Genomic DNA, 16,270 nt, shown 5'->3' with positions numbered 1-16,270 from the left:
ACCTACACCTGAACACCAGCAAAACCAAGGAGCTGGTGGTGGATTTTAGGAGGCCCAGGACCCTCCTGTACACCGTGATCAACAGAGGTGACTGTGTGCAGAGGGTACAGACCTATAAATACCTGGGACTGCAGCTGGATGATAAATTAGACTGGACTGCCAATACTGATGCTCTGTGTAAGAAAGGACAGAGCCAGTTATACTTCTTTAGAAGACTGCCGTCCTTCAACATCTGCAATAAGATGCTGCAGATGTTCTATCAGACAGTTGTGGCAAGCGCCCTCTTCTATGCGGTGGTGTGCTGGGGAGGCAGCATTAAGAAGAAGGACGCCTCATGCCTGGACAAACTGGTGAGGAAAGCAGGCTCTATTGTAGGCATGGAGCTGGACAGTTTGACATCCGTGGCAGATCGATGTGCGCTCAACAGGCTCCTATCAATTATGGAGAATCCACTGCATCCACTAAACAGTGTCATCTCCAGACAGAGGAGCAGCTTCAGCGACAGACTGCTGTCACTGTCCTGCTCCACTGACAGACTGAGGAGATTGTTCCTCCCCCAAACTATGCGACTCTTCAATTCCACCCGGGGAGGTAAATGTTAACATTATTCAAAATTATTGTCTGATTTTACCTGCATTTTTATTACTCTTTAATTTAATATTGTTTTTTGTATCAGTATGCTGCTGCTGGAGTATGTGAATTTCCCCTTGGGATTAATAAAATATCTATCTATCTATCTATCTATCTATCTATCTATCTATCTATCTATCTATCTATCTATCTATCTATCTATCTATCTATCTATCTATCTATCTATCTATCTATCTATCTATCTATCTATCTATCTATCTATCTATCTATCTATCTATCTATCTATCTAGTGAAGTAGGGGGCACAGTTATCAGATACTGGTAGACTTGTTCTAAACAACGCCCGCACTTGCCGTTGCTTTGAAACACCGCCATTTCAGCTTTTACTGATGCATCCAGTTTCTTGTCATCATTCTGTGATGGCAAGTTTCATGGCACAGATAATGCAGATGCAACAGACTGACGCATTGTAATTTCAAGTTGCTGTTTAAAGCTGTTGTCTGATGAAGTGCAAGCTGCAGCAATGGTGCCACCTTCTTCCAGTGTTGTGGATGTTGCAGCCAAACTACTGCTGTCAGTCTGTTCAAGTCATGTTACCAGACGACAAACGAATTTTTGGATGACGTCATTAGATGGTACCGAGAACTTGTCTGTAGTAGCCGTCTTTCGTGCAGAAGCTGTATGCAGATACTGGAGAACAGCAGCATGTAATCCTCGTCTGTCATTTATTCTAGACTCAAGAACATCTGCCAGAGTCTTTGCAAGTTCTGAGCTCTGCTTCTGTAGCTGGACAATGCAGTACTTCAGAGCCGCTTCTTCACTGATCAGATTTGTTTCACGCCTGCACAGTGCATTAACTACAAGCTTCAACGGTTCCAAACTAGACACCATTTCACTGATAACTGTGAAGTCTGCGTCAGTTAAGTGTAAGTGCCCCAGATCAACCAGTGCCTTCTGTATTGGACCCCATAATTGCAGAAATCTGCTCAACATATCAACCAGACTGTTCCACCTTGTCCTGCAGTCCAGCAGAAGACAGATTTCTTTACCGAATTCACTCTTCACATACGGCTGAAGTATGCTGTCAGTCTTCGTTGGTGATTGTCTAAAAATCTTGACGATTTTACGAACCTTGTTAACAACATCGTCATATAATTCATCTGACAATTCCACAAGAACATTGTAGCTGTCATCAACAACTTCTAGACCTTGACTCTCAAGTATATCATTCTCATCATCGTCGCTGTTGTCAGTGTTGCAATGAGACGACTCAGGCTCAGCTGTAGCAGTAGTAGCAGGTGCAGCACGACCTTTGCGGTGATACAGCACATCTAGCACTGCCAGCTAGATACAGTGCGCATAACATAAATGATGCTCACCTTCCAGTAGTCTTCCGACCTTTGTCATGACACTGGCACCGTCTATACAGATGCCTAATACGTCACTGAGCTCAAATTCTGCCAGTTTACTCTGCAGTAAGTCAATGCACTTCTCCGCCGGCATCGAGCCATGAACTCTGATTAATCCAAGGTTCCAATACTTCGGACCTTGTTCATGGATATCGTCGATTTCTAGTGGAAGTGCATTCATCAAACATTATACTAAAGTGCTGACCCTGCGTCTTCTAGTTAGCCATCTCTTCTGTTACCAGCAATCGGATCGTTTGACCGTGATACATTACCAGATGCTTCACAGTTTCAGCAGAATTCAGCAAATTTCCGAAACCAAGTGTGGACAGTGCTTTGCATAAATCAGCTGACGAAACGAATATTCGGAACGGAAGTCCATCTTGAGCCGTCATTCATGCTAATACTGCCTGCAATGTACTTTCGTTCTTGTTCTGCGGATATTTCGTCATTGGCCCCACTGCTATGCACTTGGACGTCGTTGGTGTATCGTCATCATCATCTGGTTTTCGTTTCATAACAGTTATTTGATGAACTCTTCTCAGATGCTCATGTAATCCCTTTGTCGAGCCACCAGCTGTTTTCAGAATAGTTTTACACAGTTTACACTCAGCCGACTGGCCTAGCTTTTCGCGCAAAAAATGCTGCCAAACTCCATTGTTTTTAAACTCGACAAACTTGGCCATTTGTACGAGGCTTTCAAAACAAACAACTGATATTCTGACTGCCGACTGGACCCGAGCTCTGCTCCAGTTGGAAAGTTGACACCAGCCTGTGCAGTCAACAGCACGTACCACAGACGTCAATGAAGTCTGCCCCGTAATGGCATTCATGAGCTGCAGAGTGTGGAGTGTGAACTCCTCCCAGTCCACCGTGCTTAGTCAGCCGGGAGACTGACTGCTGCTGGTCTGTTGTTGAATGAATTAATGAGCAACACACTACACCATGGGCCAAAAAACATTGCCACTTAATTATTTTCAGATATAACTCTGTTATTTCTTGATCGATTTTTACACGCTATATATACGAGCTTGGCCATTCCCGTTTTCCCAGGAATTACAGCAGTTTCATTCCCGGGAACGTGATTACCGGGAGCCCAGGAATGGATTCCCTAGTTGTGTCCTTGAGAATGGGTTTCAGAGTGAAAGTTGATTTCCGGAAGAGGAAAGAGGATGGGATTAGAAGCGATATTTTTAGTCATCCATTGTTAGTCCACTCCTTCATTCTAAAGCGAGTAAACTTGAGGTTAGTGGTGTCAAACCCAAAACCTTTCTCATATTTTCAAGTACGGACATGTCCATATTTTGCAGAGAAATAAAACATATCAAACACAAGTAGCTAAATCAATAAGAAACATGCAACCTAAACAATTTAACTCAATAGACCACTTTCATGGGTATCTATGATGGCTTCCTGCCAGTTTCCTGCTGGGATGATTGACTTCCTGTTGAATGGTGGTTGGTAAACACAATGCAGCAGTCAGGGCTGTTGTTCAGCTGTTCTCACAAAAATCTTCCCAAAGTGACCATGAAACATGTTACACAAATAGTGGAGCACAACAAGTCATCCAAAAAACTTGAAATGGGATACAAATATTTTCATGAAAATGATCTTTTCAACTGTGAAGGTAAGTGCTCTCTTGTTAATACTATCTTGTTAGCTATCACCATATGCCATGCTATTTTAAGATTGGAGCAATTTTCCTTTTCATCTTCTTTTGTTCTTTGTATGTGATTAGTATCTAACTTGCTGAACATGGAGATAGTGGTAAGATGCAGGTGTCACAGATCATTGTGTTTTGATATTTATTCATTGTGGTTGAAATAATTTCTGTTACTGAATACAAGTATTGAATATCAGTATCAGAATTACATTAGCACTGGATTGTTGATTCTTTGTTAGTCACATAAGTGGTACATCCATCCATCCATTTTCCAACCCGCTGAATCCGAACACAGGGTCACGGGGGTCTGCTGGAGCCAATCTCAGCCAACACAGGGCACAAGGCAGGAACCAATCCCGGGCAGGGTGCCAACCCACCACAGCATAAGTGGTACAGCGGAATTTTAATAAAGAATATATAAAAAATCATTATACTGTATTAAAACACATAAGCATACCTGATGAAGGTGGACATGCATAATCGTGGTTGGTCAACGTATCAGTGCCATGCACTTTTTCCATGTCCTTCTCCTGAATTTTGAGTGGCACATCAGAAACAACTGTAAATGACCACAAAATCATTCTGCACGGAAGAGACTTAATGACTTAGGATTGCTAGAAGTTTCGAGGAAATTGTAGTGACTTTTTTACTTTAATTTTTTCTGTTTCTTAAATGCTCTTGTTATGTTTATGTTTGATTAAGTTATTGAACTGCAAAGTATGTATTTTTGCTTCAACTGTGCACTCGATTTTTTCAGTTTGATATACAAGTTAGTTTACTTATCGTTTTCGCTTCTTTGCTGTATTGACCAAAAGTGAGGAGATAATGCCAGGCATACGCTGACCTGTGACATGGACAAATCTTTAAAAATTGTTGCACCCTTGGTAAGCAGAGCAAGGTATACAAATTTGATTACATGCTCTTTCATTTATTCTGTTTCTCTGTTAAATGTGTGTCTAAAATATTAAAAACTAGCAGTCCTCCGCACCTTTGCCTACGTAGAAGTGACACAGGACAGCGAGGAGGGCCCTGCCTGGTGCCCCACTTCTGCCTCTGTCTCGGATTAGTGCAAATATATCGCTCCTGCAAGTGAACTATGATTCTTAGCTCGATGAGAGAAGTTGCAAAATCAACCGGAATGTTCAAGCAAATTCGAGAAAAAAGCCAGATTTAAATCCATTAAGTAGTTCTTTCGTTTGCTAGCTAAGCAGAGGTAAGGTACTCCCCGAGGCTGGTGCGTGAGTGAGGAAGGCCCCGCCCCCCAGCATCTCTCTTGGATTCGTGCAAATAAATCAGTACCGCAAGCGAACTATGAGACTTAACGTGATGAGAAAAGTCGCAAAATCAACCGGAATGTTCAAGCAAATTATAGAAAAAAAAAACAGATCTAAATTCGTTAAGTAGTTCTCTCATGAAAAGCTGACAGACAGACGCTGGATTTTATATATAGAGATATGTATGTTATTTTCCATTTGTTTATAGTTTGTAGTTTTTGCTTATAGTTTTCATGGTGCTTGTGACTGTGTCAGTCAGTCAGTCATCGTCCAACACGCTATATCCTAACACAGGGTCATGGGGGTCTGCTGGAGCCAATCCCAACCAACACAGGGCGCAAAGCCACCACAGGGCACACACACACACACACGCACACACACGCTCACACACACACCAAGCACACACTAGGGACAATTTAATATTCCCAATACACCTAACCTGCATGTCTTTGGACGTGTGGGAAGAAACCGGAGCACCCGTACAGTGTCCATTTTAGGACATCCTCCTCCCTCCGAAAAAACTCCATCCTTCCTACTACCTTCGACAAAATATTCCTCCTCCCTGCGAGGAATCCCCAGTCACCCCTCCTCCCTCCTCCCTCCTCTCTCCTCCCTCCTCCATCCGCTCTCAGTTCTCCGCTGTCCGTTTTCCGCCATCCACCCTCCTATCTCCGTCATCCGCCTTCAGCTCTCCATCAAACCCAACACTCCCCCCGCCCCCTCATCGACATTTTCGTTAATGAAGTGACGTAATACTTCAGCTCCACCTTCTTCACAAGTTCATTAATCATGCCGCCCGCATACAAACTTAAAAGGTTTAAATAAAACAGAAATATATACCTTTATTTTTAACTTCCTTAACTTGTGGAGGGTGTATCCTGTAGCAAAGCCCTAACTTTTTTTCACGAAAGCCCCTTTCAGTCAATAAGCCTTAAAAACAGGTGTAAAGATATTGACAACAAGCAACGCAAACCCACCAAGACATGGAATCGTTTAAATCAAGGCGCTGTGCTACCTTATTCCAGATCGGTCCTAAGGCGTTCGTATTTTTCAAAGCAGTTCTGGTTTCCATCTGCATCTGTAGCTGAGTTGAAAAACACCATCCCATACTATTAGTTAACGATTAACACATTTCTATATGTATTGTAAGCATACAATACAACTGATAATATGTTGCGCTTATTTATCTGGTGTACCGACATTTTTGCGTGGTTTGTGCCCTTCAGAATGAAAAAAGTTTGCATTTACCTTTTTAATAAAAGGCGAGCTTTTAAGCCTGAAAAATCACACCGTAAATGCACACTTTTAATTGCACATGTGTTAATATGTATGCTTAAACAATATTAAAAGACACTCAACAATTAACGTCATTTACTTTCGTTCCCACGTTTGAGTCGTGCTGTAAATTCTTACTGTGAAATATAATTGACAAATAATTTGGTTAATGAACTTGTGAAGAAGGTGGAGCTGAAGTATTACGTCACTTCATTAACGAAAATGTCGATGAGGGGGCGGGGGGAGTGTGGGGTTTGATGGAGAGCTGAAGGCGGATGACGGAGATAGGAGGGTGGATGGCGGAAAACGGACATCGGAGAACTGAGAGCGGATGGAGGAGGGAGGAGGGAGGAGAGAGGAGGGAGGAGGGGTGACTGGGGATTCCTCGCAGGGAGGAGGAATATTTTGTCGAAGGTAGTAGGAAGGATGGAGTTTTTTCGGAGGGAGGAGGATGTCCTAAAATGGACACTGTACACCCGGAGGAAACACACACAGACACAGGGAGGACCCAGGTAGCGAACCCAGGTTTCCTTACGGCGAGGCAGCAGCACTATCACTGCACCACTGTGATATCTCTTGTGACTGTGTAAAGTTAATAAATGAATATAAAGTTTTGGAAGTAAATAAAGATAAAAGCTCCAGTTTAGTACTCTCTGCATCTTGATTTAACAAAACCAGGGGCTGCTACAATAACATGGCAAAAATCATCTCCCAGACAGCTCTCTCTGCTCAGGCATACACAGAAAGCTGTCCTTGTTTCCCATCTCCCCAGCTGTTCCACTTAAACAGTGGACAGCTCCAGTTTTGAGACCCTTATGATGTAGAGACGAAGGTAGTCATTCTCAGTAAAATGCAGATTTCATACAAAAGACCTATCTTGATTAATACGAACTGCAGAGATATTATGAAGTAGAACAAAAGGGAACACTACAAAAATTCTTTCTCTTGGTTTCAGACATTGTTGTGATATGCCAGATCCCAGCAAGTGAATGTTTCCAGGTTTAAGAACTGGGAAGTATAAAAGAGGTCTACTACTGTACAGCAAGCTTTGCAATCAGGTGGTTCACCTTAATCTGTTATGAAGTTCATAGTCTTTTTTTCTTAAGCCAAATAAGATGCTCATGATTGTTGGGATGCTGTTAAAGCCATCGTCAAAGCAGGTTTTCTTTTAATAGGTATTCACAATTCGAAGCAACAGAGGAGGTTAGAAAAAGTGCGTCAAAAACATCATCCAAGACAACATGAAATATTAAACAAGATGTGTAAATATAATAAACAATAGCCTAACACATAATGACTGTTTGAGTGGTTTAGGATTACCACATCTTGAATTCTGCTTATTTACTTCTTTGAAACTCCCAGACTCCCAAACTGTTTATTGTTATTATTCATAATTGTTAATATTATGATTACACAATAATCAATAGGGACAATAGGGAACAATAGGGAACCTGAACCTGAAGGACTTAGGAATTGTAGTGGACTCATCAGTGTGAACAACTAGACAACGTGCAGAAACTGTCAAGAAGGCTAATAGGATGCAATTTTACACAGCATGCAGTGTCCTGTACAAGTCAAGGGAGGTTATCCTTCAGCTTTACAATGAACTGGTGAAGTCTCATCTGGAATATTCCAAAAAAACAACATTGTGTTAAAGAAATGCCAGAGAACAGTGATTAGACTGATCCTAGGACTGCAGATTATGAGAAAAATTGTAGTCAGTCCTTTCAGTTTATATAAACAATTAATAGTTCACACAAAAGAAGTGTTCGAAGTTATGAAGAGAATTAGTAAAGTGGATGCCAGCTATACCTTAAAATGACTGCTTTAATCAGAACAAAAAGTCAAAAAATAGAAGCTGGTTAAGGATAACGTTTGACACAAATATTATAAAGTTTTTCTTCACACAAATATTAATATATTGCTCAAACTAAGTAATGGAACACTTAATCATCTCATTCTAACACCAAGTCAGTTAAGCTTTGGGGATATCAGTCTATCCAGTTAGGAAACATAAGCGATTGTGAATCAACATAATCTGCATTGGTGAAAATGAAAGTGACTGTGACAGGTACACTGGAGAGACAACAGCAAGACAATCCCCCAAAAGGGAAAGGTTTTGCTGGTGATGGCCACAGACAATTGCTGTCTACTTATCTTTCCTGACTAATTCTTCTCTGGTTTTGCATTTTGCTGGTGTCCTTGTCACTACTGATAGAATGAGAAGGTACCTGCAGCTGATTCAGCTGTCAGAGGTGTAATATCAGGAGGCGGGCTGTTACATGACGAGAGCTGGAGAAGGCCTTAGAAGGGCATCAACCCAGCAGTAGTATCAGTAATTGATCCTTTATGCAAGGAAGTACAGGAGGAGCATTGCCAGAGCCCTACAAAATGACCTCCAACTGGCTACTGGTGTGCATTTTTCTAACCAAACTGTCAGAAATAGACTCCATGAGGATGGCACGAGGACCCGATGTACTCTAGTGGGACCTTTGCTCACCGATCATCACCTGGAGCGTGATTGGCATTTACCAGAAAATACCACAATTGGCAGCTTTGCCATTGGTGCCCTGCTCTCTTTACAGATGAGAGCAGTTTCACAATGAGCATGTGTGACAGACGTGAAAGAGTGTGGAGACACGGTGGTGAGCATTATTGTTGTTTATTATTGTTGTCATGCTTGAGTACATTGTTGTGGCAACTGGTTAAATATATGAATATGTTTCCTGCCTTGTGCCCTGTGTTGGCTGGGATTGGCTCCAGCAGATCCCCGTGACCATGTGTTCGGATTCAGCGGGTTGGAAAATGGATGGATGGATGTATTTTTACAATGCAGTGTTAACACAATGATAGTCAGTTTCACTGCAAGACATTAAGAAAGCTTTCACAGACATGATGTCACATGCTCTTTTATCTCATGACTAGTAACCTACCAATACTCTTTTAGCTCATTCAACATTACATTACTAATTTGGATCATAGCAGTAGAGTGTTGTACCGTGTTAGCCATATATTGATACAGGAGAAAGTAGGGTGACATGACACCTTTTATTTGCTAACTAAATAGATTACAAATGCAAGCTCTCGAGGCAGCTAAGCCACCGGATTCACATGGAACTGAAAACCCGATGGAAGAAACTAGCCCACTTGGACAGCGATATCTTCTTCTTGACCAGGTTACACCTTGCCTGATGAAGGGGCCTTAGCTGCCTTGAAAGCTTGCATTTTTAATCTATTTAATTTGGATCAAAAACAGATGAGGTCATGTCATTTTGTAAAACACATGTAACATGATAAAGACTACTTATATGTGCCACTCTAGTATAGTGCTGGGATTCTGATGTCAAATGTAATCACTCCACTGTTTTGTGAGCTAATTATATAGCTATTCTAAATATAATATCTGACTACAATTTGCCCTCTGTAGCAGAACAGGTAAGGACAATATGGGCACTCCATTGTTTCAAATTGTGAAGCAAGTATTTCATTAGTATTATAATAATACAAATACAAATACATATTTCTGGATTAATAAAGTTGCAATTAAAACATGTCTGTCTTTTTTAACCACTAAATGGGCAGGCATAAAACAGAATGGGAAGAAATAGAGTGCCCTTCTCACATTCAAGAGATGGGATTGTAGAAATTGCAGAAACTGCACATCACTTGAAAAAAAGGCTTACATCTCATGAGTCCTAATTGACTAGTTGGGTTTCGTCCTTCTGCTTGAAACTTCCCTGTAAGAAATCCACTTTAAACAGCAGGACTTTAGCTAATTTATCCAGTGTCTCGTCAACCTGGGCCCCCTCTCCATTTTGCTTTAGTAGCTTGAGGGAATGAGATGGTGCTCAGACTTAAATTAAAAGTTATTTATTTTCTTCCATGTGTTGTCAGTCAAGCTAACTTGTCCCCTACAGTCATTTATAATGAAAGTCCAAATGGAGAAAAAATGGCAGAAGAAAACTTAATTGATTGGTAGCCAAAAGCGCTCATCTTTTATTTTATTTTATTTTTTTTTGTGGCACAATCAGGCCAGTTAGCGGTTGGATTTGCTCCATTATAAATGTTGACCACCCATGTCATTATTTCTACAACATTTCTGTAAAAAATGTTTCCATTTAAAAAAAAAATGTACAAAATTTCAGAAATTGATCTAATATCAAATTACCTTTGATATCACTTCATACTCATGTATTTTCTAACATCAGTTCAGCATTAAGCTTTAACTTAAATAAACAACATTAATCACATTATTGATGTTAAGTTTTTTTGGCCAGGGTTTTGGACTTTCCCTCACTTTGTGGCATTGCCTTTAAGGAAAAAACACAATAGAAACTGAAGTATGAGACAGATGAGACAGTAAAAGCAGTAAACGCTGGCTTCCTTAGGCATCTCCTGTCATAAATGTAGTATGTGGATGAAATAGTATCTCTAATAATAAACTTAGCTATTTTACACCTCTTACTACAGGGTGTTATGATGTGCCAAAGTGCAGTTGCCATGCCAGGCTGGGCATAGTTAGTGTACAAACAACAGAGTGGCATTATTTCTCTTTTTTTCAGACATACCACATGAGTCTTTTACAGCAGCTCCCAGATCTAACCTGCTATCTTTGACTTTACATTTAACATCAAACCGACATCTTAGTGAAATTCCTAATTAGACTAAAGGATCATTTCTCTGTGGAAGCAAGTGAGTTTCTTCAGTATGGAACATCTGGATTTCTCCACCTAATAAAACAATATCAATCACAATCAAATCACAAACTCCATTTCACAGCAGACAAACAGCATGGTAAGCAGCAGCTGAGGTGGAAGGGAACATGCCCCTGGTGGCTTCATAGACTTAAAATCATAATAGGCATTCAGTACGACTACACTTTCATGACATTTCTCAAAGATTTTGGCATGCAAAGATATCTATGTTCTTGTTATATGAGTCCTCCTAGTTTAAAACATGAGATCCAGATGATACTGGTCTCTTGTCACTAATTCTATTGATTTCAAAACCGTTTAGATGAAAATTAATCAAAAAAAAGAGACATTCAATCCAAGGGCAATGATCAAATGTAACTAAACAGTTGTGGCAGGCTGCCGAAGTCCATGCCCAGCTGGGACGCCCCTGCACAGTAAATTCAGGGGAAGCAGCCCTGGACAGTGCAATACCTCCACCTGGACGCTAGATGGCCACCCCCCTGGGCTGGAGTGGTGCCTCGGTTTCCCACAGGGAAACAGGGATTCCATGGGAATTGGAGTTGGGTGCAGCCCTGTTGGGTCCCGCAGGCACCGCCAGGGGGTGCTGTATTTGGGACTCCTGAGCCCGTGTGGACAGCATATTCATCACACCCGGCAGCTGGAACTTGGTGATCAAGCACCTGGAGCACTTCCGGGTGAACTATAAAAGGAGCCAGCAACCACCACTCAGTGGCCAGAGTTGGGTGGAGGTGGACAAGGTTGTCTGGGATGAGTGGTGGTGTCAACAAGAAGAAGAAAGTACTTTGCATTACTTGTGTGCTGTGCTGTGGGACTGTGTATTGCCTGTGGGATATGGGGAAGACGTGCACCCACAGAGAAGAAAAATAAATATTTGTTTTATTTTACACATGCCTCCCGTGTTCAATCTGTGTTGGGTCGGGAGCTATATAGTGTCACTCTTACACAGTCCTGGCACTGAACAGAAGTTAAAAGTGCTACATACAGGTAGAAAGAACATTAATTTTAAATTCAAAATGCTGACATAATTTTTAAGATAAATAATGTAGATTTACAGGACACAACCTTTGAAAAGGATTTAAGGTTTACTTTGATACAACATTATCATTATTGAGGCAATTATCAAAAGAAAGTAAAAAGGCAACTACAATATTAGGTGACATTGCATAAACAGTTGCCCAGAGCCCATACTTGAAGAGCAGACCTGAATCGAAGGGCATGGTCTCCACTGATAGATTAACTGTTTAATTTCAGCCCCATTGTGTTGAACTGAACAATAATGCAAAATCTGAAAAAAAAACTGCATAAAGTCATTTGTTTCTTCATTGTTATAATTAAAGATCAGAGTTATGCTGTTAAAATGTCATATTGCCTACCCCTATAACAAATTGCAATGTTTTACTTTCTATATAAATACTGTATATATGCTGACAGAGTAGGATCTGCCTTTCAATATTACACAAACGTATTTGAAAACAGTAAAAAAAGAAAAAAGTATTGCCTGACAGACACCGAAGTGCTCGGCTGTTATGATTCATCGGCTGGTCTTACAAAGCTTCCTTTAATATCAGCGCCATGGCCAGAATCAAAGAGCGCACTTTCACTGCGGTCAAGCCAGACTGGGACCAGAGTGGACTTAAGGGGCGAGATCATCAAACGCTTTGAGCAGAAGGGCTTCTGCCTGGTGGCCATGAAGTTCATTCACACTTCTGAAGATCTGCTGAAGGAGCACTATATTGATCTGAGAAAGTGACCCTTCTACAGTGGCTTGGTGAAGTACATGGATTCCAGGCCACTTCTGGCAATGGTATGGGAAGGCCTAAATGTAGTCAGGACTGGCAGAGTCATGTTGGGCGAGACCAATCCAGCAGACTCAAAGCCTGGTACCACCTGTGGTGATTTCTACATCCAAGTTGGCAGAAACATCATCCGTGGCAGTGACTCTGTGGAAAGTACCAAGAATGTGATCAGCTTGTGGCTTAAACCTGAAGAACTGGTGGAATACAAAAGCTGTGGTAGAGACTGGATCTACGAGTAATGCACTCCTTTAGGTTTGGCTGTCCTTCATTCCAAAAGATGTCAACTGAGGAACAGAACAGCATTTGTTTTTAATAGTAAATCAAACACTTTTCAAAAAAGTTTAAAAAAATAAATAAAAAACAGAAAAAAAGAATCCTGGTTTTTTACTGCTTCAACACAGTAAAACTGCACATATTACCTGGGTGTTCAGGACACATTCATAGACACTTTTATAATGTTTGTTAGCTTATTCCAATATATGTGGAAATAGGAATAACATTCCAGATGCATTTTTTGTTAAAAACATTATTGAATTTTTCAACTTATTCTGCTACAAAATACTGTATGTGTACAACGTAACTAATTCTCTAGGTGTAACAATTCTGAAAGAGAAATTTCTGATCTTTGTTTTCTGGGGTAGAATATGAATATTGTATGAGGAACAATGAAGTTATATTTTAAAGTAACATAAAGCGGATATAACTGAGGCTAAGTTTAAAAGGTTAAGGGATTTAAATATCTTCAGTAGAGACGACTGCGTTAGGATCTAACCCAGGTTTTCAAAATTCTCAAAGGCACTGATAAACTCAATCTATTAAAATTTATTTAGATATATAGTGAATTATGTACTCAATAACAAAGATGGAAATAAAGGGAAAAGTTAATTTAAAACGGAAGCCAGGAAAAGGTTCTTTGCACATGACAGCTGTCCAAATCTGCAACAAACTTCTGAGTTGTGCAGTTGAAGTAGAAACCTTGACAACTGAGACAGCTTAGCAATTAGTTGAGCTTGATGGACTCAATAATCTCATGTCATTTGTAAAACTTTTTCTTTCTTTCTTTCTTTCTTTCTTTCTTTCTTTCTTTCTTTCTTTCTTTCTTTCTTTCTTTCTTTCTTTCTTTCTTTCTTTCCCAACAAAATGCAATTCAGCTTGTTTTAGCATACAAACACTCAGAGACACATTATTTTTCAAGCTTATGTGGACATTTCATTTGTTGCTTCTTTGACTAATATATTTTATATATACCAGATAATAAGTGTCAAAGGAACTATTCATGACTATAAAGGTTGTCAAGGTTTCTATGTTAACTAATGTTGTCTTATTTTAATTTCTTACTTTGTCTTTTATTTTTCTTTTCTTCTTTATGTAAAGCACTTTGAGCTACTTTTTTGTATGAAAATGTGCTATATAAATAAATGTTACTGTTGTCATACACCATACATATTACTGTTAATGAGTGTTAATAGTAGCAGAAATGACCATTGGGTTAAAAATTTGTAAAAGATATTGATATTCTCTGAAGATGTTTGCAGAAGGTAGATTGAAAAGGATACATGTAATAAGTTAAAAAATCTGAGTTCTTGACTGTGTTTAATCCTGGTTTACTAGTAAAACTGATGCATAACAATTACTTATAGAACACTATAATTTAAAGCTTAGTTATAGAAAAAGGCTGATTAAAGAAATGCACACATATAATACGAATGTGTACTGTATGTCCTTAATCATGAGTTGCTGTGGAGAAGTAATGACAGAAGTCAAGGTAAGGACAATCCAAGTATAGGGTTGAACATTAGCCACTGAGCACATTAAATTCATCTTTTCGCCGAGATGGACTTCTGTATATTATACTTAATGTTAAATGAAAGCCTGGGGTGCCTATTATTCATTGATGTTATTTAAAATGCAATGCTGAGTTACTATTAATCATTTAACCATAATGACACCTCAAAGATTTGTCAAAATGTGTAATATAATATGATCAGTAAATTCCTAGTCCTTGCTCCTGTTTAGATTCCTTTAGTCCAGTGTGACTTGTTAACATTGCAGGGAGCTGTGGCTGCTGCAGCAGCTCATTTCCATTTCCATCGCTTCCTGCAGCGTGTTTAATGTGGGATCTAGTGAATCTGGCAGATTGATAACAAGTTCTTCAGCGAACACTTATGCAAAGTGCTTTTAAGTCCATTTGAATTCTCTTACAGCATAGAAAGTCAAGCAGAAGCATGCATGGTCCGTTTTTGTACTCAGATTGCCAAAGTTAAGTACTCTGCTGGAGCTGTTTTTCAGTTCTGCAGATGTTTAAATTATTTTATGTTAAAATAATAATTTGCATAATGGGTACTTTTGAAGTTGACTGTAATCATTCTGATGGCCAAAATGTATCTGTGATGAATGGTGTTTATCTAAACGGACAATTTTTTTTTCTCTGAGTAAATGTTATTGTGGATAAGGCATGGTGGCACAGTGGTTAGTGCCGAAGCATCATGGATTGAATACCCTGGAATGGAACAACGGCCCAGAATGTTGTCTGTGTACAGCTTCCACATTGTCACAGTTTTTATCCAGGTGCTCTGGTTTTCTTCCAATGCTCTTGAAGATGTGCTGGATAATTCTTGATTCTGGTCCACATGGAACGGTAACCACAAACAAAATATAATAAATGGCCACAAACTAGCAATAAGTTTAAGCAATGCACACACATTAGTGTGTGACAAAACGGCGGCATGGGACTGGCTTATTCCTTTGGCTTGCAGCATCTGGAAAGTCTTTTTGTTTAAGATCACTGTGCAGATGGTTTGCACTGTGCCACATTTTGTTATATTCTCGCAGTGCATTGGGCACCAGCTACTTGCATCCAGTCTTTTTCACATGTGTCTTCTGTCCCTGCTTTGTATTTCATAGCTCCTATGTTTTAGTAAAAGCAAGTGCATCATGACCCTTAAATGTCTGAAGCTTAAAAACAGGTGTAATGAGCAGCACGGCAGGGTGACAAAGGTAAGAAAGTGGTATGGGGATTTGTATACTGATTCCCCTTGAGGAGGAAGAGGATAAGTGGCGTTTCTTGATGTTAACAACTGATCAGGGTCCTTTCATAGACCATTAAACAATTGCTTAAGTTGGTTTGCCGCTCACCTTCTTCGTCTTCAAGCGAGAGTCCTTACAAGTTTTCACACTGCATAGCTCTCCCCTGCATGGACTCACACCTGACACAGGTCGAGTTGCTACACAAAGTTAAAAATTCTCAATCAATATGAAAGTGACAAAGCAGTGAATGTTATGGCATGAGACTTTAGCTAGTCCCACTCTACGATAAAGACAATTCTGAAAAATGTAAGTATTTATGACACTATTTTATTTTGTGTCGTACAGCATATTTGACCTCTCAGCTATAATTATCGAGTAATGGTTATATTGACTTCCGTCCTGTGCCGGAACCCGTGCCAAAGTCAATGAGAATGGATACCTGTACGCATAATGTTCTCATTATGGTCAGCTAAAGTACCCATTAAAGTTAAAATTCTGGATTTTTAAGGCATGTGGCATGAAGG

The 16,270-nt window shown here is 40.0% G+C and overlaps 1 pseudogene; it reads left to right on the top strand.

Moving 5' to 3' along the window:
* Positions 1–12,480: 12,480 nt before the first annotated feature.
* Positions 12,481–12,961, top strand: LOC114651436 (nucleoside diphosphate kinase-like; annotated as a pseudogene).
* Positions 12,962–16,270: the final 3,309 nt, after the last annotated feature.

This window comes from Erpetoichthys calabaricus, chromosome 4 (assembly GCF_900747795.2).
Source record: "Erpetoichthys calabaricus chromosome 4, fErpCal1.3, whole genome shotgun sequence".
NCBI classification, from domain to species: Eukaryota; Metazoa; Chordata; class Cladistia; order Polypteriformes; family Polypteridae; genus Erpetoichthys; species Erpetoichthys calabaricus.
This window is presented reverse-complemented; position numbering and strand designations above follow the sequence as displayed.